This window comes from Phascolarctos cinereus, unplaced genomic scaffold (genome assembly GCF_003287225.1).
Source record: "Phascolarctos cinereus isolate Bilbo 61053 unplaced genomic scaffold, phaCin_HiC Scaffold_4;HRSCAF=312, whole genome shotgun sequence".
In the NCBI taxonomy this organism is placed as follows: Eukaryota; Metazoa; Chordata; class Mammalia; order Diprotodontia; family Phascolarctidae; genus Phascolarctos; species Phascolarctos cinereus.
The window spans coordinates 15,887,765-15,915,290 of NW_027555847.1; the positions used below are offsets into that span (position 1 = coordinate 15,887,765).

Sequence of the window (27,526 nt, forward strand, 5' to 3'; positions counted from 1 at the left end):
GCGGGAATGACAGCGAAAAATAGCTCCCGTTTACATTACGTTTACTGTGTGCCCCGCCCGGTGCAAAGCGCTTTACGGAGATCATCTCGCTGGAGGCTCTGGCAGGCAAACGCTACTGTTGTCATCCACGTTTTACAGACGGGGAAATGGAGGCAAAGAGTTTAACTCCCTCGCCTAGGGTCACTCAACCAGTAAGTGCCTGAGACCCTCTCTAAACTCAGGTCAGCCCACTTTCACCTGCCTTAAGGTAGACAGACAGGAAGGCTTGGGTGCAAAAAAACCCTACCTAATCCTAGCTGGGTGAGGCCAGCGCTGGTCACTCTTCCCTGCTCCAGGCAACTGAAGAGCCTAAGCTGCCCATTTGGGGGTGCTCTGTACTGCTGGAGGAGTCCCCACCTGAGCCCCTATCCCAATAAAATCGCTGGTCCAGACCCTTTTCCAAAAAATATACAATTTCTCAAATGAGGTAACGTAGGTCGAGTGCTTTGCAAGCTTTAAAGCGCTGTAGAAATATTATGTAACAGTCCTCTTAGGACAAACTGTGCAGCCACATCTCTCTCCAGACAATTTCTTTTTTCCTCCTCAAAGAATTGTTTTTCTGTGGCCCTTTAAAAGTTAATCCTTAAGAGCTTCCCATCCTTCTTGGGCTGATTTTCTCTGCAGAATTGGAGTCTCTGGAATATTGCCATCTCTTCCTTACACCCTTTTGAACTCTGTTCTTTCACAAAGCTAGGGTGGCTCCTGAGAGAGAGGAAGGGGAACTCAGAATGCAAATGAACATGTATTCTTTCTTTCTCAATAAGGGAACAGGTGAGGGGGAGAGAAAGAAGACCTGAAAATAAAATAAATCTTAATCTTAAAAAATATAGTGAATGTTATAGACGGGCAGAAAAGCTTTTAAAGTTGCATTCCAACTGATTATATCCTTAAAAATAAAAACGAGCTTTACATAATAGAGGTTCTCAGTTTCATGTACGACCTCTGCAGTTCCACAGCATACATGGAATTGCTCGTTTTATTTGGTATTTAAGTTCAGAATTTTGAAAACAAAATGTCTAATGATTCCCAGAGTTCCTTTGTTGCTCCATCATGGACTCTTAGAAGGATCACTTCATTTCCACTCCAGCAACCATTTTCTCCTTGTAGGTGAAAGTCAGATCCAGAGTTTGCCTCACACTGGTACCTCTACCTTTTGAAAAATAAAATGTTCATTGGGACTAATAAAAAAATTCTCTCCTCTGCTTTCAGCAGAGAGCTCCCTCCACCAGGTTCCCAGCTAATTGAAGCCCTCCCTGTCTACTGGAGCATGCTTCAGCCAGGTTTGCAACCTGATTGCTGAATCATTAATGCCTCTACTTCTAAGTATATCTTCTCAATTCACAGTGTTGCACCCCATCCCCTGCTTTTTAGCTGTGCTGTTAGAAGTGTGCATGTACGTGTTTTACATCGGTTGTGCCTTTCCAGAGCCAGATTCTAATCACAGGTTTGACCAGCATTCCCCCTTACATTAAGATTCCTAGTTCATCTTGATGTTTTAGCCATGTTTTGTGCCTTTGTATATAGACACCTAAGGCCAGAGATTTTACCACTGGTTCTGTTTCCTGTGAACTTCTGGCTTTTAATTTACAGTTATTATGGATCCCCATTTTGCAGGTGCATAAACTGAGGCTCAGAGAAATTAACTTGCCCAGGTTATTGATTGTTGTCCTTCAAGCTCAAGAAGGACCACAGTGGCATCACTACGTTGGAGTGAAGGTACGGTGCGTCTGGCTGTGGCTGATCAGACCAGTATGAGCTCAGAGGGCTCTGCCCCAGGTCAGGCACAAAGAGTCCATGTGAACATTTAGAGTGGAGATGACTCAAAATTCACACATCTCACCTTTTTTTTTTTTAGCTACCTCAGTTCTGCTTCACTCAGAGAGCGCAGCACTTCCTTTGGTGTGGGCATGCCATGTGGATGGTGCTGTGCCAGAGTCTCCCATGTCACCCAATTGATTCCAAAGTTTTTCAGAGAGACCTTAAGAGTGTCCTTGTGTCACATCTTCTGACGTCTGTAGGAGCACTTGCCTTGCGTGAGTTCTGCATAAAATAGTTTTTTATGCAAACATATTTTGACATTTGAACAACAGGGACAGTCCATCAGAGTTGTGCTCTCTGCAGAGAGTTTGAATGTTGGGCAGTTCAGAGAGAGGACCTCAGTGTCCAGTACTTTATCTTGCTAGGTGATTTTCAAAATCTTCCTAAGACAATTCACATGGAAGTGATTTACTTTCCTGGCATGGCATTGGTAGACCGTCCACGTTTCACAGCATACAACAATGAGGTCAGCACAAGGGCTCTGTAGACCTTCAGTTTGTGAGGCAGTCTAATCCCTCTTCTCTCCCACACTTTCCTTTGGCGCCTCCCAAACACTGAGCTAGCCCTGGTGATGCATACATCAATCTCACCATCAACATGTACATCCCTGAAAAGTATACTGCTAGGGGAAGGGAACTTATCCACAACGTTCAGTAGTTCTCCGTTTGCCGTAGCCAGTCGTGTGGTGCCGGCTGGTGGAGAACCTATGTTTTCTTGGTGTTAATTGTCAGGACAGAATTAACACAAGTGGCAGAGAATTGATCCATGCTTTGTCGCCTCTCAGCCATAGAGGCTACATTGAATGCACAATCCCCTGCCAACAAAAACTCATGCGCCAGCTCTCTGTCCATTTTGGTCTTGGCTCATAGCCTTTTCCGGTTACATAGTTTGCCATCAGTGGTAGCTGATCTTGATGCCATTTTCATCCTCCTGGAAGGCTTCTGACAACATCACTGAAAACATTATGCTAAAAAGCATGTGAGTAAGCCCACAGCCTTGCTTCTCTCCATTGTGACTGGGAAAGTGTGAGAGCATCATCCGTTATCCAGAGACCAGGCAAGTATGCCGTCATGGAACTGATGTACAATACTGGTGAACTTCTCTGGGCAACCAAATGTTTCCATAATTTCCCACAAGCCCTCATGACTGACAGCATCAGAGACCTTGCTCAGATCAACAAACATTGTGTGCGGACCTCTGTTCTGCTCCTGCATTTCTTCTAGAGTTGTCAGGTAACAAACACCATGTCAACTGTTCCTCAGCCCTTTCTGATGTCACGCTGGCTCTAGGGTAGATATTCTGGGTGAAGGATTAGCCTACTAAGGAGGACTCTAGCAACAATCTTGCCAACAATGGCTAAGAGAGAGACCTCCCACCCCCAGCCCTTGTGATTGTCACGGGACAATCTATTTACTTTTCATTGATAGAGATGGACAATGGGGGCATCCTTGAACTCCAGGGGGATAGCCTCCTCTTATCATATAACCTGGAAATTTCAGTCAGCATTTTTATGAGCAGTGGACCACTACCTTGTAAATCTCAGCTAGAATAGAATTAGCACCAGGAGCTTTGCCACATGAGAGGAGCCCAGTGACATTCAAAACCTCTTCTTTGGCTGGGTGTTTGGAAAAATTAAGATTGACGTCAATGGCAAAAGGATAGAGCACCAGCCCTGTAGCCAGGAGGACCTGAGTACAAATCCAGCCTCAGATACTTGATATTTACTAGCTGTGTGACCCTGGGCAAGTCACTTAACCCCATTGCCTAGCAAAACAAGAGGATGAGACAGAACATTTTACAGCCCAAAGTAACTTAGAAGGACTGTAGGAAAGGTCTGTCTCACTTGAGTAAAAGGGGAGTGTAGCCCAGCACAGACCGTGTCTGAACAAGCCAGCAGGAGACTCTTAGCCACAGGACAGATCAGCAACCAAGGCCCTGCAGTCCTGACTCAGTAGGCCGGCAGCTCAGCAAGCCAGCTATGAGGCCTCTAGCCTCAGCACAGCAAGCAAACTGCCAGCCCCAGAACCCCAGCACGAGAGGTGTGACTAGACTGGGGGCCCCCCAGTGCACTGGGCAAGATGCCAGTTCTGAGGCCCCAGTGCCAAAGGTTTGAGACAGTGCCCTGTATGCCCCAGAGCAGAGTTCCACTTTAAAAGTCACAGATCAGGCTGGAAAATGAGCAGAAAACAACAGTAGCAACAACAAAGCGCTGACCATAGGAAGCCATGATGGCAACAGGGAAGATCAAAACACCGACTCAGAGAGAACTGCTGTGTCAGAATGTGTACATGCAAAGCCTCAGAGAGGAATGTGGATTGGTCTCAAGCCCAAAAGGTCCTCTTGGAAGAGCTCAAAAAGCATTTTTAAAATCAAATAAGTGAGGTAGAAGAAAAATTGGGAAAAGAAATGAAAATGATGCAAGAGAATCATGAAAAAAGAGTCAACAGCTTGGAGAAAGAAGACAGCTCCTTAAAAAGCAGAATTGGCCGAATGAAAAAGGAGGTACAAAAGCTCACTAAAGAAAATAATACCTTAAAAATTAGAATTGAGCAAGTGGAAGCTAATGACTCTACGAGACATCAAGACTCAATTAAACAAAAACAGAAGGATGAAAAAATAGACGAAAATGTAAAATTCCTCATGGGAAAAATAACTGGTCTGGAAAATTAGATCCAGGAAAGATATTTTAGGAATTATTGGACTACCTGAAAGCCATGATAAAAAAAAAAAGGAAAGGCCTGGATAGCATCCTTCAAGAAGTTATCAAGGAAAACTGCCCTGAGATTCTAGAACCAAAAGGTAAAATCGTCATTGAAAGAATCCACTGATCACCTCCTGAAAGAGATCCCCAAATGGAAACTCCAAGGAATATTGTAGCCAAATCCCAGAATTATCAGGTCAAGGAGAAAATACTGCAAACAACCAGAAATACACAATTCAAACGTCAAGAAGCAACAATCAGGATTACACAGAATTTAGCAGCTTCTACATTAAAGGACTGGAGGGCTTGGAATATGATATTCCAGACGGCAAAGGAACTTGGATTACAACCAAGAATCAACTACCTAGCAAAAATGAGCATAATCTTGAAGGGGGAAAAATGAATATTTAGTGAAATAGGGGACTTTCAAACTTTCCTGATTAAAAGACCAGAGCTGAACAGAAAATTCAGTTGTCAAATACAAGACTCAGGAGAAGCATAAGAAGGTAAACAAGAAGGAAAAAAATATCATTCAATCTGGTTGACTATATACATCCTTACATGGGAAGATGATACTTGTAACTCTTCAGAACTTTATCTCTATTATGGCGATTAGAAGGAGTATACATAGACAGAGGGGCAGGTATAAGTTGACTTTGATGTGATGATATAAAAAAAATTATGGAGTGAAAAAGAGAATTGTACTGGGAGAAGGGGGAAGGGGAGGCAGAATGGGGTAAATTTTATCGTGTAAAGAGGCAAGAAAGACCTATTACAGTAGAGGGAAAGAAGGGGGGTAGTGGTGAGTATTGTTGTAACCTCACCCTCCTTGGATTTAACTTAAAGAGGGAATAACAAACACATTCAGCTGGGTATAGAAATCAGTCTTACCCTATGGGGATGGAGGAGGGGAAGGGGAAAGAAAAGGGCAGGGCTGATAGAAGAGGGGGCAGACTGAGGGAGGCAGTGGTCAGAAGCAAAACATTGGTGAGGAGGGACTGGGTGAAAAGAGAGAGAGAGAAAAGTATAAACAGGGAGAAAATGGAATGGAGGGAAATAAACAGTAATCAGAACTGTGAATGTGAATGGGATGAACTCTCCCATATCACAGAAGCCGGTAGCAGAGTGGATTAAAACCCAGAATCCTGCAATATGTTGTTTACAAGAAACACATTTGAAGCAGAGAGAATGGTTGTGATTTGTTCTCAAAGAGGACCAAAAAGGCATCTCTATGTTAGAGTCGAGGTGCAGTGTATCTGACTGTGGCTGATGAGACCAATGTGATCTCAGAATGTTCTACCACAGGTTGGGCACAAATAGTCCATGTGGGGGAGCCAAGATGGTAGAGTAAAAAGGTAGTCGCTCTCAATCTCACCTATCTACCTCTAAAAGCCCAGAAAATATCTCCCCAGGAAAAACCCTGGAACAGCTGAACCAGAAGGAAGATGGGGAGCAGTGGTAGAGTGGCCTGAGTAGCTTGAGGGATTAATGGGAAGGGCCCCTCTTACCCTGGGGGGAAGGGGAGCACTACTGAATGGGGGGCACCCAGCCAGCTAGCAGAAAGCCCCACTTTAGCACGCCAGGAAGAGGTGCCTCAGCATTCTACAGCACAGGAGTCTCCCAGTGCCTCAGCAAAAATAAGGGAAGTGGCACTACGAAGGGCCCTAGGTGGATAAACACCCTGCAGCACTCATCTGAAAGGAGCTGAAGAAAGCTACAGGAAAGGAAAAGCAGGCCACCTAGAATTGCCCGAGAGTCCCAGCCTTGCTGATTCCAGCCCAACACAAGGTAAGCTGTCAGAACCCTACAGCCTCCAACTGCCAACCAGGAGGAGATCCTGAAACCCAGGTAGTAAAGCAACACCTGAACCTCCAAGTGCTTCAGTGAGGGCGGAGGAAACTGTGGAAACCAGCTCAGGAAATCAGTTCAGAAAACTGCCAGGTGCCTCAGCATTCTACAGAAAAGAAGTCTCCCAGTGACTTAGCCTAACTAAGAGAGGCAGCACAGCAAGGGGCCCCAGGCAGATAAACACCCTGCAGCACCCATCTAAAAGGAGCTGAAGAAAGCTAAAGGAAAGTAAAAGCAGACAACCTAGAATTGCCTGAAAGTTCCAGCCTTGCTGATTACAGCCTAACATGACGTAAGGTGCCAGAACCCCTACAGCCTCCAATTGCCAACATAAGAGGCCCCAGCACACAAAGCCAGTGACCAAGAGCTAAGCTCCCAACACAAGAAGCTTGGGTCAGTGCCCTCTGTTCCCCAGCAGGAGAGCTCAATCTCTTTAAAGGCCAGGGAATAAAGAAACACCATGAGTAAAAAGAAACATACCATAGATTCATATTATGAGAAGAGTGAAGATCAAGAAGGAAATTCTGAAGAGGACAGCATTGTCAACAAACCCATATCCGCAACCTCAAAATGGAATATGAACGGATCTGAAGCCCAAAAAGCCTTCTTAGAAGAGCTCAAGAAGGATTTTAAAGTCAAATGAGAGAGGTAGAAGAGTCCTTAAAAAATACAAGTGGCCAATTGGAAAAAAAAGTACACTGAAGAAAACAAGTCCCTAAAAACACAATTGGCCAATTGGAAGGAAGTACAAAAACTACAGAAGAAAACAATCTGTTAAAAACTAGAATTGGACAAATGGAAACTAATGACTCTATGAGAGAGCAAGAATCAGTCAAACAGAAACAAAAAAATGAAAAAATAGATGAAAACATAAAATACCTCATGGTAAAAAAACCTGGAAAATCGTCAGGAGAGACAATTTAAAAATTATTGGACTACCTGAAAATCAATGAAAAAAAGAGCCTGGACAGTATCTTTCAGGAAATCATAAAGGAAAACTGCCCTGAAGTCCTAGAACCAGAAGGTAAAATAACCATAGAAAGAATCCACCACTCACCACCTGAAAGAGATCCCAAATTGAAACGCCAAGGAATATAATAGCAAAATTCCAAAATTACCAGATGAAAGAGAACTGCAAGCAGCCAGAAAGAAACAATTTAAATATCATGGAACCACAGTCAGGATTACACAGGACCTTGCAGCTTCTACATTAAAAGACCAAGGGCATGGAACATGATATTCCTAAGGCAAAGGAGCTTGGATTGCAGCCAAGGATCAACTACCCAGCAAAAATGAGCATGATTTTCAAGGGAGGAGATGGATATTCAAAAATAGGGACTTCCAAACTTCCTGATAAAAAGACCAGAGCTCAACAAAAAATTTGATCTTCAAGTACAGATTCAAGAAGAGACATAAAAAGGTAAATGGGACAGAAAGATACAATATTGTTAATAAGGGCTGTTTACATCCCTACAAGGGAAGAGACACTTGCAACCTTGAGAACTGTATTGTTATTACCATGTTAAAGGAGTATACATAAAGGGGTGGATATTAGTTGACTTTGATGTAATGATAAAAAAAAATCTAATCAAGTGGGTTAAATGGATCCAATAAGTGGATTATCTGATCTTAGAAAATGTACTGAGAAAGGAGGAGGCAGACAAGGGTAAATTACATTACAGAAAAAGACACAAAAACCTATTACAGCAGAGGGAAAGAAGGGAGCATTGTTTCAACCTTACTCTCATCAGATTTGGCTCAAGAAGGGAATAACATGATCAGTTAGGTATAGAAATCTAACTTGCCCTATAGGCAGTAGGAGGGAAAAGGGGAAAGAAAAGGGAGGGAAGAAGGGAGGGAAGAAGCAGTAAGGTAAAGGGAAGAAAAGGGAAAGGGATAACAGAAGGGAGGAGGGACTGAAGGAGGCAGTGGTCAATAACAAAATACTAGTGAGGGGAGGAAAGGAGAAAGGAGAAAAAAAAACGTAAAGGGGGGAAAGGATGGAGAAAAAGACACAGATAGTAATCATAACTGTGAATGTGAATGGGATGAACTCTCCCATAAAATGGAAAGGATGCAGAATGGATTAAAAACCATAATCCTACAATATTGTTTACAGGAAACACATTTGAAAAAGAGTGACACACAGGTAAAGGTAAAAGGCTGGAGCAGAATATATTATGCTTTAGCTGAAGTTAAAAAAGCAGGAGTAGCAATCCTGATCTCAGAAAGCAAAAGCAAAAATAGATCTAATCAAAAGAGATAAGGAAGGAAACTACATCCTGCTAAAAGGCACCATAGACAATGAAGTAATATCATTACTAAACATATATGCACCAAATGGTATAGCATCCAAATTCTTAGAGGAGAAGTTCAGGGAGTTACAGGAAGAAATAGACAGCAAAACTATACTAGTGGGGGATCTCAACCTCCCCTCTCTGACTAGATAAATCTAACCCAAAATAAACAAGAAAGAAGTTAAGGAGGTGAATAGAACATTAGAAAAGTTAGGTATGATAGACCTCTGGAGAAAACTGAATGGGGATAGAAAGGAATATACTTTTTTCTCGGCAGTACATGGCACATACACAAAAATTGACCATGTACTAGGGCATAAAAACCTCACAATCCAATGCAGAAAGGCAGAAATATTAAATGCATCCTTTTCAGATCATGATGCAATAAAAATTATATGTAATAAAGGGCCATGGAAAGATAGACTAAAAAATAATTGGAAACTAAATAATCTAATCCTAAAAAATGATTGGGTCAAACAACAAATCATAGAAACAATCAATAATTTCATTCAAGAGAATGACAATAATGAGACAACATACCAAAACTTATGGGATGCAGCAAAAGCAGTTCTTAGGGGAAGTTTTATATCTCTAAATGCTTACATAAATAAAAAAAAAAGAGGAGATCAATGAATTGGGCATACAACTAAAAAAACTAGAAAAAGAACAAATTAAAAATCCTCAACTAAACACCAAATTAGAAATATTGAAAACCAAAGGAAAAATTAAAAAAATTGAAATTAAGAAAACTATTGAACTAATAAAAAAACTAAGAGCTGGTTTTATGAAAAAACCAATAAAATAGATAAACCTTTGGTTAATTTAATTTAAAAAAAGAAAGAAGAAAACCAAATTACTAGTATCAAGAATGAAAAGGGTGAAGCTACCACCAAGGAAGAGGAAATTAAAACAATAATTAGGAATTATTTTGCCCAACTATATGCCAACAAATTTGACAATCTTAGTGAAATGGATACATATTTACAAAAATATAAATTGCCCAGATTAACAGAAGAGGAAGTAAAATACTTAAATAACCCCATCTCAGAAAAAGAAATTGAACAAGCCATTGATGAACTCCCTAGGAAAAAATCTCCAGGGCCAGATGGATTTACATGTGAATTCTATCAAACATTTAAAGAACAATTAATTCCAATACTATATAGACTATTTGGGAAAATAGGTGAAGAAGGAGTCTTACCAAATTCTTTTTATGATACAAATATGGTGCTGATACCTAAACCAGGAAGAGTCAAAACAGAGAAAGAAAATGGTAAACCAATATAGATGCAAAAATTTTAAACAAAATATTAGCAAATAGATTACAGCAACTTATCACAAGAATAATACACTATGACCAGGTAGGATTTATACCAGGAATGTTGGTTCAATATTAGGAAAACTATCAGCATAATTGAGCATATCAACACCAAAACCAACAGAAACCACATGATCATCTCAATAGATGCAGAAAAAGCTTTTGAAAATACAACACCCATTCCTATTAAAAACACTAGAAAGCATAGGTATAAATGGAGTCTTCCTTAAAATAATAAATAGCATCTATCTAAAACCTTCAGCAAGCATCATATATAATGGGGACAAGCTAGAAGCATTTCCAATAAGACCATGGGGGGAACAAGGATGTCCATTATCACCAACTGTTCTTTGATATCTTACTGAAAACATTATCTTTAGCAGTAAGAGAAGGTATTAGAATAGGCAAAGAAGAAACAAAGCTATCACTCTTTGCAGATGACATGATGATATACTTAGAGAATCCTAGAGAATCAAGTAAAAAACTACTTGAAATAATAAACAACTTTAGCAAAGTTGCAGGCTATAAAATAAACCCACATAAATCATCAGCATTTCTATATATTACCAACAAAACCCAAGAGCAAGAGATAGAAAGAGAAATCCATTTAAACTTACTGTAGACATTATAAAATATTTAGGAGTCTACCTATGGAAACAAACCCAGGAACTCTATGAACACAATTACAAAACACTTTTCACACAAATAAAATCAGATCTAAATAATTGGAAAAACATCCATTGCTCATGGGTAGGCGAGCTAATATAATAAAAATGACAATCCTACCTAAGCTAATTTACTTATTCAGTGCCATACCAATCAAACTACCAAAAAATTATTTTATAGAGTTAGAAAAAATAATAACAAGATTCATTTGGAAAAACAAAAGGTCCAGAATATCAAAGGAACTAATGAAAAGAAATGCAGGGGAAGGTGGCCTAGCAATTCCAGATCTTAAATTGTATTATAAAGCAGCAATCATCAAAACTGCTTGGTACTGGCTAAGAAATAGAGTGGTGGATCAGGAATAGGTTAAATATGCAAGACACAGTAGTCAATGACTATAGTAATCTATTATTTGATAAACCCAAAGACCCCAGCTTCTGGGATAAGAACCCACTCTTTGAAAAAAAACTGCTGGGAAAACTGGAAAAGAGTATGGCAGAAACTAGGCATAGCAAATCTCACACCATATACCAAAATAAAGTCAAAATGGGTTCATGACTTAGATATAAAGGCTGATACTATAAGCAAACTGGGAGAGCACAGAATAGTTTACCTATCAGATCTATGGAGAACAGAAGAATTCATGACCAAACAGGAGATAGAGAACATTATGAAAAGCAAAATGGATAATTTGATTACATTAAATTGAAAAGTTTTTGCACAAACAAAGCCAATGCAACTAAGATTAGAAGGAAAGAAAATTGGGAAAGAATTTTTACAACCAGTCTCTCTGATAAAGGCCTCATTTCTAAAATATATAGAGAATTAAGAAAATTTATAAGAATACAAGTAATTCCCCAATTGATAAATGGTCAAAGGATATGAACAGACAGTTCTCAGATGAAGAAATTAAAGCTATATATATATATATATATATATATATATATATATATATATATATATATATAAAGACTGTAGAGTCATATGAAAAAATGCTCTAAATCACTATTGATGACAGAAATGCAAATCAAAACAACTCTGAGGTAGCACATCACACCTACCAGATTGGCCAACATGACAAAACCAAAAAATGATAAATGTTGGAGAAGATATGGAGAAGATATGGAAATTGGAACACTAATGCATTGTTGGTGGAGTTGTGAAATGATCCAACCATTTTGGAGAATAATTTGAAACTATGCCCAAAGGGCTATAAAAATGTGCATACCCTTTGACTCAGCAATAGCACTTCTAGGGCTGTATCCCAAAGAGATCATACAAATGGGAAAAGGACCCACATGTACAAAAATATTCATAGCAGCTCTTTTTGTGGTGGCAAAGAATTGGAAATTGAGAGGGTGCCCATCAATTAGGGAATGGCTGAGCGAGTTGTGGTATATGAATGTAATGGAATACTGTTGTGCTATAAGAAATGATGAACAGGCTGACTTCAGAAAAGCCTGGAAAAACTTATATGGTCTGGTGCAGAGTGAAGTGAGCAGAACCAACAGGACTTTGTACACAATAACAGCCACATTTTGCAATGACTAATATTGTTAAACTGAACCCTTCTCAGCGTTACAAGGATCTAAGACATCTCCAGAGGCCTTGGGATGGAAAATGCTGTCCACATCCAAAAAAAGAACAATGGAAGTCGAATGGCTATCACTTATTTTTACCTTCTGTTGAGTTTTGTTTCATCTTTCTGATGGTTCCTCCTATTGGTTTTAATTTTTACTTACAACTTCACTAATGTGAAAATATGTTTAATAGGAATGTAAATGTAAAGCCCATTTGAGATTGTACGCCGTCTTGGGGAGGGTGGTGGGGAGGAAGGGGAAGAAAAATTTTCAACTCAAAAGCATGTGGAAGTGATTGTTGATAAATCAAAATAAATTAATAAAAAATTTAAAAGAAAAAAAAATAAAAAAATAAAGATAAAAAACAACAAGGACAATAAAACAGTCCATGTGAACATCTGGGGTAGATTCTCTAAATTTGCACGTGTCACATCTCTTTTGTTTTGTTTTTGGTGAGGCAATTGGGGTTAAATGACTTGCCCAGGGTCACGTAGCTAGTAAGTATCAATTGTCTGGTCTGAGACAGGATTTGAACTCAGGTAGGTCCTCCTGATCCAGCGCCAGTGCTCTATCCCCTGCACCACTTAGCTGCCCCATCTCACATCTCTTTAGAGCAACTTCAATTCTGCTTTGTCCATAGAGTACAGCTGCTTCTTTGATGAAGGCACGCCATGCTGGGTGGTCCCGTGCCAGTGTCTCCCATGTCTTACAATCGATTCTAAAGTTCTTCAGAGAGACCTTGGGAATGTCCTTCTACCACTTCTTCTGACCTCCACGTATGCACTAGCTTGGTGTGACTTCTGCATAAAATTGTCTTTTAGACAAATGTACGTTTGGCCTTCGAACAATGTGACCAGCCCATCAGAGTTGTGCTGTCTGCAGAAGAGTTTGAATACATGAGAGTTCAGCTAGACAAAGGACCCAAGTGTCCAGTACCTTTTCCTGCCAGGTGATCTTCAGAATCTTCCTAAGACTTCAAATGGAAGTGATTCACTTTCCTGGCATGGCGTTGATAGACCATCTAGGTTTCACAGGCATACAACAATGAGGTCAGCACAATGGCTCTGAAGACCTTCGGTTTGGTAGGCAGTCTAATACTTCTCTCCCATATTTTTCTTGGGAGCCTCCAAAACACTGAGCTAGCTCTGGAAATGTGTATATCAACCTCATCATCTATGTGTACATCTCTGGAAAGTATACTGCCAAGGTAAGTGAACTTATCCACAGTATTCAAAACTTCTCCATTTGCTGTAACCAGTGGCTCCATGTAAGGATGTTGTGGTGCTGGCTGGTGTTGAACCTGTGTTTTCTTGGTATTAATTGTCAGGCCAAAACTAGCACAAGCAGCAGAGAATCGATCCATACTTTATTTCATCTCAGCTTCAGAGGCTGCATTAAGTGCACAACCATCTGCAAATGAAAAAAAAACATACACCAACACTCCCTCAACTTTAGTCTTGGATTGTAGCCTTTTCAAATTAAATATTTTGCCATCAGTGTAGTAGCTGATCTCAATGCCATTTTCCTCCTCATCGAAAGCATTTGACAGCACACAGAGTAAAGTTAAAAGGCTGAAGCAGAATATATTATGCTTTAGCTGAAGTAAAAAAAAATCAAGGGTAGCAATCATGATCTCAGACAAAGCAAAAGCAAAAATAGATCTAATTAAAAGAGACAAGGAAGGAAACTACATCTTGCTAAAAGTTACCATACACAATGAAGTAATATCAATACTAAACATATATGTCCCGAGAGGTATAGCATACAAATTTCTAAAGAAGTTAAATGAGTTACAAGAAGAAATAGACAGTAAAACCATATTAGTGGGGGCTTCAACTTTCCCCTCTCAGAACTAAATAAATCTAACCAGAAAATTAAAAAAAAATAAGAAAGAAGTTAAGGAAGTGAGTAGAATTTTAGAAAAGTTAAATATGGTCGACCTCTACAGAAAGTTGAATGGGGATCAAAAGGAATATACCTTTTCTCAGCAGTACATGGCACCTACAGAAAAATTGACCAAGTGTTAGGGCATAAAAACCTCACAATCAAATGCGGAAAAGCAGAAATATTAAATGCATCTTTTTTCAGATCATGATGCAATAAAAATTACATTTAGTAAAGGGCCATGCAAAGATAGGTTAGAAATTAATTGGAAACAAAATAATTTAATCCTAAAGAAAGAGTGGGTCAAACAACAAATCATAGAAACAATCAATTTCATTCAAGAGAATGACAGTAATGAGACAATATGCTAAAATTTATGGGATGCAACCAAAGCAGAAACTAGGGGAAAGTGTATGTGTCTAAATGCTTACACTTGTGTATCTGTACCTGCTGCTTTGTCACTTGCATGTCACCACAATACTTCAATTTTGATTGTTTTGGGTTTTTTGCAAGTAGTATTTTTTCAATTACACATAAAGATAGTTTTCAACATTTTTTAAATAAGATTTTGAGTTCAAATTTTTTCTCCCTTCCTTCTCGCCCTCCCTGCTTTCCAAGATGGCAAGCAATCTGATATAGGTTATACACGTGCAATCATATTAAATGTATTTCCACATTAGCCATGTTATGAAAAAAGAGACAGAACAAAAGGGGAAAACCATGAGAAAAAAGGTGAAAATAGTATGCTTTGATTGCATTCAGACTCCATAGTTCTTTCTCTGGATGTGGGTAGCATTTTCCATCATCATTCTTTTGGAATTATCTTGGATTATTGTATGACTGAGAAGAGCTAAGTCCATCATAGTTGATCATCTCACAATGTTGTTGTTACTATCTACAATGTTCTCCTGATTCTATTCACTTCATTCAAAATCAGTTCATGTAAGTCTTTCTAGGTTTTTCTGAACTCCACCTGCTCATCGTTTCTCATGGCACAATAGTATTCCATCACATTCATATACTACAACTTGTTCAGCCATTCCCCAATTGAAGGACATCCCCTCAACTTCCAATTCTTTGCCACCACAAAAAGAGCTGCTATAAATACTTTTGTGTAAATAGGTTCTTTCCCCTTTTTTATGATCTCTTTGGGATACAGACATAGTAGTGGTATTACTGGATCAAAGGGTATACACAGTTTGATTGACCTCTGGGCTTAGTTCCAAATTGCTCTCCAGAACAATTGGATTGGTTCACAACTCTACCAACAATGTATGACTAATCTATGAGTCCCAATTTTCCCACATCTTCTCCAACATTTATCATTTTCCTGTTTTGTCATATTAGCCAATCTGATAAGGGTGAGGTGGTACCTCAGAGTTGTTTTAATTTGCATTTCTCTAATCAATAGTGATTTAGAGCATTTTTTTCATGTAACTATAGATAGCTGTAATTCTTGTGAAAACTGCCTATTCATATCCTTTGGCCATTTACCAATTGGAGAATCACTTGTGTTCTTATGAATTGGACTCAGTTCTCTATATGTTTTAGAAATTAATCCTTTATCAGAAACACTGACTGTAAACATTATTTCCCAGCTTTATGCTTTCCTTCCAATTTTTGTTTCATTGACTGTGCAAAACCTTTTAAATGTAATGGAATCAAAATTATCCATTTTATATTTCATAATGTTCTCTATTTCTTGTTTGGTCATAAATTCTTCCCTTCTCTGTGGATCTGACAGGTGAACTATTCCTTGCTCTCCTAATTTGCTTATGGTATCATGCTTTATATCTAAATCAGGTACCCATTTTGACCTGAGCTTGGTATAGGATGTGAGATGCTGGTCTATGCCTCATTTCTGCCATACTATTTTCCAGTTTTCCTAGCAGTTTTTGTCAAATAGTGAGTTGTTATCCCAGAAGCTGGAGTCTTTGGGTTTATCAAACAGTAGATGACTATAATTATTGACTACTGAGTCTTGCACCTCAAGACTTTGAGATAGGTAAAAATGGCAAAATGCTATGCATGATGTCTTTTGACTGAAGCATAAGTTGGATTTCAGTGAGGCAGAGATGCATGAAGTCGTTGACCTCATTCTCTCTCTCTTCCACAATCATTGGGGTCCAGTGGTGAGACAAAAGTCAAGATGACTGGGGATGGTTTGGGAAGCAATGGATGACCTTGTTGTCTTCGATGTCTGACCAAGCTCTAAGTGCTCCACAGCCCCTCCTTCAGCCGCCTTCATGGCTCTGAGAAGTGTTGGGCAGCCACTATACCGGGGTACCAGTCTTTCCTGACACCCATACACCTGTGGTCATACAGAAAGTGTCAAAGGCAGGCCTTCCTGACTCTCTAGAGAGAGGCAGCTATGCCTCAGGGCCTTCTTGGCTAAAAAAGGAACCAAGCTGCAGCTGTTGGGCCTGAGAGAAAGCAGATGATCCCTCAGGGTCCAGCCCATCTTCACCTTACCCCTTTTACCTGGCTGTGGGGAAAAGGAAGGTTGTTTCAATACACCTTTTCTCAGTAACATTGAGTCTCAAGTCATGTGAGCTCCTGGGTCTCCTGCTGGGGATCCCATCCCTCAAAGAGCTAACATTCACTGACAGTAATAGGGTCCATGCACAGAAATATAATACACATAGGCCACAGTGGGAGCAGGAGACAAGCCAAGAGATCAGGTTACCAACTAGTGGCTAGTAAGGCTTCCCACAGAGGAACCTTGAAGGAAAGGAAGGATTTCACTTGGGGGAAATGAACGGAGAGTTTATTCTGGACAGAAATGGGGAGGGAGTGGCTTGTAGGCATAAAAGGGGGGAAATGGCACATCAAGATCAGATAATTAGCTCAGGTTACCTGCAGCCCAGCACATGAAAGGAAGTAGGGTGAAATATGGCTAAGAAAGATGGATGGAGCCTAACTAGCAGGGCTTTAAATACCACACTGAACAGCTTCTGTTAGTGAGAAGCTGTTGGAGCAATTTAGTGGGACTAAAATATGTCTCACTAACTTCTAATTGGAGCCCAGCCACCAGTTAATTCTATTAGCTCCTCCATTAACTAAATTCTGCCTACTACTAACATGCTCCTACTCTCGCTTCTGACCTCCTGGTTCCCTAATTTGTTATGCTGTGTTGCCTTCTAATTAGGTAGAAACTGCATGCCCCTATTACTCAGTCCCTAGGCTCTTATAACCCTATCTCTCTTCAGTATCTTCTTTGGTTCACCAACACTATTCTAAAGAAACTCTTCTATGTTGGAAGAAAAAAAGGGAGAAATTCTCTATCATTCATCAAAACCTAATTTTGCCCTGAAGAGGCCATATTGTTAGAAACCTTTCTTTCACTTCTAGATCACTGTCCTCCCAGTATCCCTTAACACTGCCTTTTCTCTTTCCAAATTCATATAACCTCCAGTGGGACAAACCCCAAGAATCTACCCTCAGCCCTGTCTCTTCTCTCTCAGTGATCTCCAGCACCTGCACCCAAGTTTAACTATCATCTCTCTGCAGAGCACTCCCAGCTCCCTCTCTCAAGCTCCCTCCTAAGCTCCTATCCAGCACCTCTATCTTATGATGGCCCAGTGACATCTCAAAGGCACCATGTCCAGAACCAAACTCATTGCATGTTCCTGCAGTCTCATCCCTCTTTCACACTTCTCTCATTTTTTTTTAAGGAAATTGCCCTCCTTCCAGTCACCGAGGTCTATAACCACAGTGTCATCCGTGACTCCTCAGTCAGACCCATCCCACTGATCATGTCAGTAGCCAAATCTTGCCCTCCCATCCATCCCCTTCTCTCTACTCCCACAGCAACCATCCTTACTGCAGGCCCAAGTCATCCCAACAGCATCCTAATTGGTCTTCCTAAAGTTCCTATCTGGCCATGTCACTGCCCTCCTGGGGTCCATGAAATTGTTTGTTTGCTGTAATGTTTTGACAACTATATTTCAATATAGTTTGTTTCCTTTGCAATTCTAGGGATTTTATTTTATGTATTTTAAAACACGATTCTGAGAAAGGGCCCAAAGACTTCACCAGACTGTCAATTAAGGGATCTAAGACACACAAAAACTTTAAAAACCTTGGCTTCACAGTAAAATATAAATCTCTTTGACTGACATTTAAAGGCTTTCACGATCATACCTTTCCACTCAAATCTGTTCCTCTCCTCCTCCCACTTGATGGTTCAACCAGATTGGCCTCATTACTGTTTTTTCTGCACACCTCTCCATCCCCCATCTCTGGACTTTGCAGTGGCTGCACCCCATGCCTGGAAGGCACTCCCTCCTCATTCCCAGTTCTTAGAATTTCCTTCAAAATTTAGCTCATGTACCACTTTCAACATTCTCTCCATCTGCTTGTGCCTTCCCCTCATAACCACCTTCTATTTTATATATACCATTTATGTGTCTATATATACATGTATGTGTGTATACATCCACACATGTTGTATCATGTGGCCTCCAGATTATAATCTTGAGAGCAGGCTAACTCTTTCCATCTTTTTAAAAAATTTGTTTATATTTAGTTTTCAACATTCACTTCCATAAGATTTTAAGTTTTAAATTTTCTCCCCCTCCTTCCCCAGGACAGTATGCAATCTGATACAGCCTCTGCATATACATTCATATTAAATATATTTTCATATTACTCATGTTGTAAAGAATTAGAACCAATGGGAGGAACCACAAGAAAGGAGAAACAAAACAACCAAAGAAAAAGTAAGAGAGACAGAGACAGAGAGAAAGAGCACAAATAGTGTGCTTCCTCCTGCATTCAGATCCCAAAGTTCTTTTTCTGGGTGCGGCTAGATAGCATTTTCCATCATGAGCTTTTTGAAGTGACCTTTTCATCTTTGCCTTGTATCTCCAGTGCCTGGCAGACTGCCTGGCATACAGTAAGTGCTTGTTAAATGCTTGTTCACTAATGTCAGCCTCTCAGGAACCAGATGGCTGTATCTAAACCTGCTGTTTCCAATACAGGAAGCACCAGCAATACTGGAAATGGTCACCAGCTGAAGGTGGAATGGATGGAAGGCTGCACAGCCCCAAATCCTAACACTTAAGGGAGCAGCAGCATGATCCAAATAAGAAAGACGGCCTTTGGGATGAGTTTATCCCGGTATTAAATACCAGGATTCTTGGATGCCTGACTGACCTTGCTCCATTGGGCATCAACACCCCCAGATTACTGACCCCTACATTGCCATGCCGCCAAGTAGCCCTTCAGTCTGTTTGTGCACACCTCTGGCAGGGTGAGGGGAGGGGAGACCACCTCTGGAGGCTGGCCATTCCTCTTTTGGATGGCTCTTATTGTTAGGGAGATTTTCCTGCTTCCAAGTCTAAATTAGCTTTAGTTACTTCCACCCAGGTTTCTGGTTCTGCTGTCTGGGGACAAACAGAATCTGGAACTCTGAGTCAGGAAGATCTCAGTTCACAACCTGCCTCAGAGACTCCTTAGTTTCTTTTAGTCTGGGCAATTAATCTCTCTCAGCCTCAGTTTCCTTATTTCTAAAATAATATAATAATAATAATATATATTGATATAATGCTGTAATGTATAATGGCATTTACCCTACAGAGTATTTGTATCAAATGAGACAGCATATGCAAAATGCTTCAGAAACCTGAAAGCATTATGTATATGCTAGCTACTATCATTAAATCTAGTCCATCCCCCACACCCCTTTAAATATTTGAAGACTGTTATCAGGTTTCCTGCCCCTCTCCCCAGCCTCCCTCTCTTCCCTTCCCCCACCTGCTATTTCTCTCCTCTTCCCACAAGATGGACTCAGGGCCCTTCACTGGCTGGGTTGCTTTTGTGTGTACGTGTTCTGGTTATCTAACAACAAAAACCACTGCTAAGCCTCGAAGGGGCTTAGATGATCTGCCTTTCCTTTAAGGAGCCCCTCTGCTTTGGATCCACACCCACACAGAGCAGACCAGGTTCAGTCTGCAGGACCCCTGGCCTGGAACGAGAAGGGTGAGGCTCCCTTGTATCACACTACTCAGTTCAGAACACTACCCACCCCACAGCCCTGGTCACAATTTATCTGAATCTCACAATCTCAACTCCCCTTAAGCACTTGTCAAAAGGTAAGGTAAAAAAGCACACAATGGCCAAAATGAATCAAGTGTGGGAGTGATCCATCCCCCCAGAGCTGAATGGAGACAGCCAGGAATATTGAGCTTTAGAGCCAGAAACATCCAGGAGAACATTTACCCTCCCCTTGTGACCAGGCACTAAGCACCTGCCCCCTATCTCCCAATCTTTTCCACGGGGATAGTAGGAGCTACTTTATGAAACTCTTCCCTGAAATCTCAGTCCACAGCATTGCCATCATTGCCTAGTTCAGAAATCCTCTCAGACATAAGAGTAGACATATTCTATGCAACCAGGATGCCTTTTCACACTCTCTGCTGTTTTGCAAAAATGTCTGCCTGGAAGAAACTACTCCATGTCTCCCAATATCTTGGACAGGAATAGTATGAGCTACTTTAAGAAAATCTTCCCTAACTCTGAGTCCACAGCATTTCCATCATTGACTACTTTACAAATCCAGTCAGGAATGAGATTAGACCTACTGTGTAAAACCAGGATTCATTTTTATAATCACTGCTGTTTTTTCAAAATGTCTGCCTGCCAAAAACTGCTCCATGTCTCCCAATCTTTTGAACAGGAATAGTATGAGCTACTTTATGAAAATCTTCCCTGAAATCTCAGTCCACAGCATTTCCATCCTTAACTAGTTCAGAAATCCTGTCAGGAATAAGATTAGACATATTACATACAACCAGGATGCCTTTTCATAATCACTGCTGTTTTCTGAAAATGTCTGCCAGCCAGAAACTACTCCGTGTCTCCCAGTATTTTGGACATCAATACTATGAGCTACATTGTGAAAATCTTCCCTAAAATCTGAGTCCCCAGCATTTTTATCATTGACTAGTTCAGAAATCTCATTAGGAATAAAATTAGACATATTCTGTGAAGCCGGAATGACTTTTCAAAATTACTGCTCTTTTGTAAAAATGTCTGCCAGCCAGAAACTACTCCCTATCTCCAAATCTTTTGAACAGGAATTGTATGAGCTACTCTATGAAACCCTTCCCTGAAATCTCAGTCCACAGCATTTCCATCATTGACTACTTTACAAATCCAGTCAGCAATGAGGTTAGAGTTATTCTGTAAAACCAGGATTCATTTTTATAATCACTGCTGTGTTTTCAAAATGTGTGCCTGCCAGAAACAACTCCATATCTCCCAATCTTTTCAACAGGATTACTATGAGTTACTTTATGAAAATCTTCCCTAAAATCTGAGTCCACAGCATTTCCATCCTTAACTAGTTCAGAAATCCTGTCAGGAATAAGATTAGACATATTATATACAACCAGGATGCCTTTTCATAATCACTGCTGTTTTGCAAGAATGTCTGCCTGGCAGAAACTACTCCATGTCTTCCAATATTTTGGACACGAATAGTATGAGCTACTTCGTGAAGATCTTCCCTTAAAATCTAATTCAGAAATCCTGTCAGAAACAAGATTAGACCTTTTCTATGAAACCAGGATGCCTTTTCATAATCACTGCTGGTTTTTCAAAATGTCTGCCTGCCAGAAACCACACCCCATCTCCCAATCGTTTCCACAAGAATACTATGAGCTACTACATGAAAACCTTCCTTGAAATCTTAGTCCACAGCATTTCCATCATTGACTAGTTCAGAAATCCTGTCAGGAATAAAATTAGACAGAATCTGTGAACCCACCATGCCTTTTCATAATCACTGCTGTTTTCTGAAAATGTCTGTCTGCCAGGAACTACTTCATATCTCCAAATCTTTTGAACAGGAATAGTATGAGCTACTTTATGAAAACCTTCCCTGAAATCTCAGTCCACAGCATTTCCATCATTGAGTACTTTAGAAATCCAGTCAGGAATAAGATTCGACCTATTCTATGAATCCAGGATGCCTTTTCATAATCACTGCTGTTCTTTCAAAATGTCTACCTGACAGAAACCACTCCATGTATCCCAATCATTTCCATAGGAATAGTAGGAGCTACTTGATGAAAATCTTCCCTAAAATCTGACTCCACAGCATTTTCATCATTGACTACTTCAGAAATCCTGCCAGGAGAAAAATTAGACATATTCTGTGCGGCTGGAATGACTTTTAAATATCACTGCTGTTTTTTAAAAATGCCTACCTGCCAGAACTTACTCCATATTTCCCAACATTTTGGACAGGAATAGCATGGGCTACTTTGTGAAAATCTTCCCTAAATATGAGTCCATGGCATTTACATCATTGACTAGTTCAGAAATCCTGTCAGGAATAAAATTAGGCCTATTTTATAAAGCCAGGATGCTTTGTCATAATCACTGCTGTCTTCTCAAAGTGTCTGCCAGACGCTACTCCCTATCTCCCAATTGTTTCCACAGAAATAGTATGAACTACTTTATGAAAATCTTCCCTGAAATCTGAGTCCACACCATTTCCATCATTGACTAGTTCAGGAATCCTGTCAGAAAGAAGATTAAACCTATTTTATAAAACCAAGATTACTTTTCATAATCACTGTTTTCTAAAAATATCTGCCTCCCAGAACCTACTCCATACCTCCAAATCTTTTTGAGAGGAATAGTATGTGCAACTTCATGAAAATCTGCCTTGAAATCTGAGTCCACAGCGTTTCCATCATTTACTTCAGAAATCCTGTCAGCAATAAAATTAGACCTATGCTGTGAGGCCAGGATGCCTTTTCATAAGCAGTGTTGTTTTCTCAAAATGTCTGCCTGCCAGAAACTATTCCCTATCCCCCAATCTTTTATATACAGTCTACTCTATATCTCCCTATCTTTTCGCATGAATATTATGAGGTTAATACTTAAAATCTTCCCTGAAATCTGAGTCCACAGCATTCAGTCATTGACTATTTCAGAAATCCTGGCAGAAATAAGATTCAACCTATTCTATGAATCCAGGATGCCTTTTCATAATCAGTGATGTTTTTTCAAAATGTCTGTTGCCAGAAACCACTGCATGTATCCCAATCGTTTCCATAGGAATAGTAGGAGCTACTTGATGAAAATCTTCCCTAAAATCTGAGTACACAGCATTTCCATCACTGACTAGTTCAAAAATCTCATTAGGCATAACATTAGACTTATTCTGTGAAGCTGGAATGACTTTTCAAAATTACTGCTGTTTTGTAAAAATGCCTGCCAGCCAGAAACTACTCCCTATCTCCCAATCTTTGCAACAGGAATAGTATGAGCTACTTTATGAAAACCTTCCCTAAAATCTCAGTCCACAGCATTTCCATCATTGACTACTTTACAAATCCAGTCAGGAATGAGATTAGACCTACTGTGTAAAACCAGGATTCATTTTTATAATCACTGCTGTTTTTTAAAAATGTCTGCCTGCCAGAAACGACTTAATATCTCCCAATCTTTTCAACAGGATTACTATGAGCTACTTTATGAAAATCTTCCCTAAAATCTGAGTCCACAGCATTTCCATCATTGACTACATTAGAAAACCTGTCAGGAATGAAATTATAACTAGTCTGTAAAACCAGGATTCCTTTTCATAATCACTGCTGTTTTCTCAAAATGCCTCCCTGCCAGAACCTACTCCGTATCTCCAAATATTTTGGACAGGAATAGCATGAGCTGCTTTATGAAAACCTTCCCTGAAATCTCACTCCACAGCATTTACATCATTGACTAGTACGAAAATCCTCTGAGAAATAAGATTAGACATATTCTGTAAAACCAGAGTGCCTTTTCACAATCACTGCTGTTTTGTGAAAATGTCTGCCTGGAAGAAACTACTCCATGTCTCCCAATATTTTGGACAAGAATAGTATGAGCTACTTTGTGAAAATCTTCCCTTAAAATCTAATTCAGAAATCCTGTCAGAAACAAGATTAGACCTTTTCTATGAAACCAGGACTCCTTTTCACACTCACTGCTGTTTTCTCAAAATGTCTGCCTGCCAGAAACTATTCGTTATCCCCCAATCTTTTATACAGAGTCTACTCTATATCTCCTGATCTTTTCACAGGAATATTATGATGTTAATCCTTAAAGTCTTCCCTGAACTCTGAGTCCACAGCATTCAGTCATTGACTATTTCAGAAATCCTGTCAGAAAAAGATTCAACCTATTCTATGAATCCAGGATGCCTTTTCATAATCACTGCTGTGTTTTCAAAATGTCTGCCTGCCAGAAACCACTCCATGTTTCCCAATCTTTTCCATAGGAATAGTTGGAGCCACTTTATGTAAATCTTCCCTGAAATCTGAGTCCACAGCATTTTTATCACTGACTAGTTCAGAAATCTCATTAGGAATAAAATTAGACGTATTCTGCGACACCACCATGCCTTTTCATAATCACTGCTGTTTTCTGAAAATGTCTGTCTGCCAGGAACTACTTCATATCTGCCTACCCTTTCACAGGAATATTACGAGTTTAATCATGACAATCTTCCCTGAAATCTGAGTCCACAGTGTTCCTATCATTGACTGCATTAGAAAACCTGTCTGGAAGAAGATTACACATATTTTATAAACCCGGGATGCTTTTTCATAATCACTGCAGTTTTCTCAAAATGTCTACCAGCCAGGAACTACTCCCTATCTCCAAATCTTTTGAACAGGAATTGTATGAGCTACTTTATGAAACCCTTCCCTGAAATCTCAGTCCACAGCATTTCCATCATTGACTACTTTATGAATCAAGTCAGAAATGAGGTTGGACCTATTCTGTAAAACCAGGATTCATTTTTATAATCACTGCTGTGTTTTCAAACTGTCTGCTTGACAGAAATGACTCCATATCTCCCAATCTTTCAACAGGATTACTATGAGCTACTTTATGAAGATCTTCCCTAAAATCTGAGTCCACAGCATTTCCATTCTTAAGTAGTTCAGAAATCCTGTCAGGAATAAGATTAGACATATTCTCTGAAGCCAGCATGCCTTTTCATAATCACTGCTGTTTTCTCAAAATATCCCCCTGCCAGAACCTACTCCATATCTACCAATCTTTTAGACATGAATAATATGAGCTACTTTATGAAAATCTTCCCTGAAATCTCAGTCCCCAGCATTTCCATCTTTGGTTAGTTCAGAAATCCTCTCAGACATAAGATTAGAAATATTCTATGCAACCAGGATGCCTTTTCACAATCACTGCTGTTTTGCGAAAATGTCTGCCTGGAAGAAAGTACTCCATGTCTCCCAATATTTTGGACAGCAATACTATCAGCTACGTTGTGAAAATCTTCCCTGAAATCTCACTCCATAGCATTTTCAATATTGACTAGTTCAGAAATCCTGTCAGGAATAAAATTAGACCTATTCAATAAAGTCACCATGCCTTTTCATAAGCAGTGTTGTTTTCTCAAAATGTCTGCCTGCCAGAAACTATTCCTTATCCCCCAATCTTTTATATAGAGTCTACTCTATATCTCCCTATCTTTTCACAGGAAAATTATGAGGTTAATCCGTAAAATCTTCCCTGAAATCTGAGTCCACAGCATTCAGTCATTGACTATTTCAGAAATCCTGTCAGAAATAAGATTCAACCTATTCTATGAATACAGAATGCTTTTTCATAATCACTACTTTTTTTTCAAAATGTCTGCCTGCCAGAAACAATTCCATATCTCCCAATCTTTTCCATCGGAATATTAGGAACTACTTTAAGAAAATCTTCCCTAAAATCTGAGTCCACAGCGTTTTCATCATTGACTAGTTCAGAAATCTTGTTAGGACTAAAATTACACATATTCTCTGAAGCTGGAATGACTTTTCAAAATCACTGCTGTTTTGTAAAAATGTCTGCCAGCCAGAAACTCCCTATCTCTGAATCTTTTGAACAGGAATAGCATGAGCTACTTTGTGAAAATCTTCCTTGAAATCTCACTCCAAAACATTTCCATCATTGACTAGTACAAAAATCCTCTCAGAAATAAGATTAGACATATTCTGTGAAAACAGGGTGCCTTTTCATAATCACTGCTGTTTTGTAAAAATGTCTGGCATCCAGAAACTACTCTCTATCTCCAAATCTTTGGAACAGGAATAGTATGAGCTACTTTATGAAAACCTTCCCTGAAATCTCAGTCCACAACATTTCCATCATTGACTACTTTAGAAATGCAGTCAGAATGAGGTTAGACATATTCTATGCAAGCAGGATACCTTTTCATACTCACTGCTGTTTTGTGAAAATGTCTGCCTGGAAAGAACTACTCCATGTCTCCCAATATTTTGGACAGCACTACTATGAGCTCTGTTCTGAAAATCTTCCCTAAAATCTGAGTTCCCAGCATTTTCATCATTCACTAGTTCAGAAATCTCGTTAGGAATAAAATTAGACATATTCTGTGAAGCCAGAATGACTTTTCAAAATTACTGCTCTTTTGTAAAAATGTCTGCCAGCCAGAAACTACTCCCTATCTCCAAATCTTTGCAACAGGAATTGTATGAGCTACTCTATGAAACCCTTCCCTGAAATCTCAGTCCACAGCATTTTCATCATTGACTACTTTACGAATCTAGTCAGGAATGAGGCTAGACCTATTCTGTAAAACCAGGATTCATTTTTATAATCACTGCTGTGTTTTCAAAATGTCTGCCTGCCAGAAACAACTCCATATCTCCCAATCTTTTCAACAGGATTACTGTGAGTTACTTTATGAAAATCTTCCCTAAAATCTGAGTCCACAGCATTTCCATCCTTAACTAGTTCAGAAATCCTGTCAGGAATAAGATTAGACACATTATATATAACCAGGATGCCTTTTCATAATCACTGCTGTTTTCTGAAAATGTCTGCCTGCCAGAACCTAATCCATACCACCCCATCTTTTTGCAGGAATGTCATGAGTTTCATCATGAAAATCTCCCCTGAAGTATGAGTCCACGGCATTTCCATCATTGACTACTTCAGAACTCCTATCAGGAATAAAATTAGACCTATTTTATAAAGCCAGGATGCTTTTTCATAATTACTGCTGTTTTCTGAAAATGTCTGCATGCAAGAAACTACTCCCTATCTCCCTATTGTTTCCACAGGAATAGTATGAACTACTCTATGAGAATCTTCCCTGAAGACTCAGTCCACCGCATTCCCATCATTGACTATTTCAGAAATCCTGTCAGGAATAGGATTAGACCTATTCTATAAATCCAGGATGCCGTTTCATAATCAGTGCTGTTTTTTCAAAATGTCTGCCAGCCAGAACCTCCTCCGTATGTACCAATCTTTCAGATAGGAATAATATGCGCTACTTCATGAAAACCTTCCTTGAAATCTCAGTCCACAGCATTTCCATCATTGACTAGTTCAG

The 27,526-nt window shown here is 39.7% G+C and overlaps 1 long non-coding RNA gene across 1 annotated transcript; it reads left to right on the top strand.

The window, feature by feature from the left end:
- Positions 1-59: 59 nt before the first annotated feature.
- LOC110197040 (uncharacterized) lies at positions 60-27,487 on the top strand. The gene is made up of 3 exons (XR_002321391.2): positions 60-191; positions 1,654-1,755; positions 27,052-27,487. It is a non-coding gene; the product is annotated as an uncharacterized LOC110197040 (long non-coding RNA).
- The last annotated feature ends 39 nt before the right edge of the window (positions 27,488-27,526 follow it).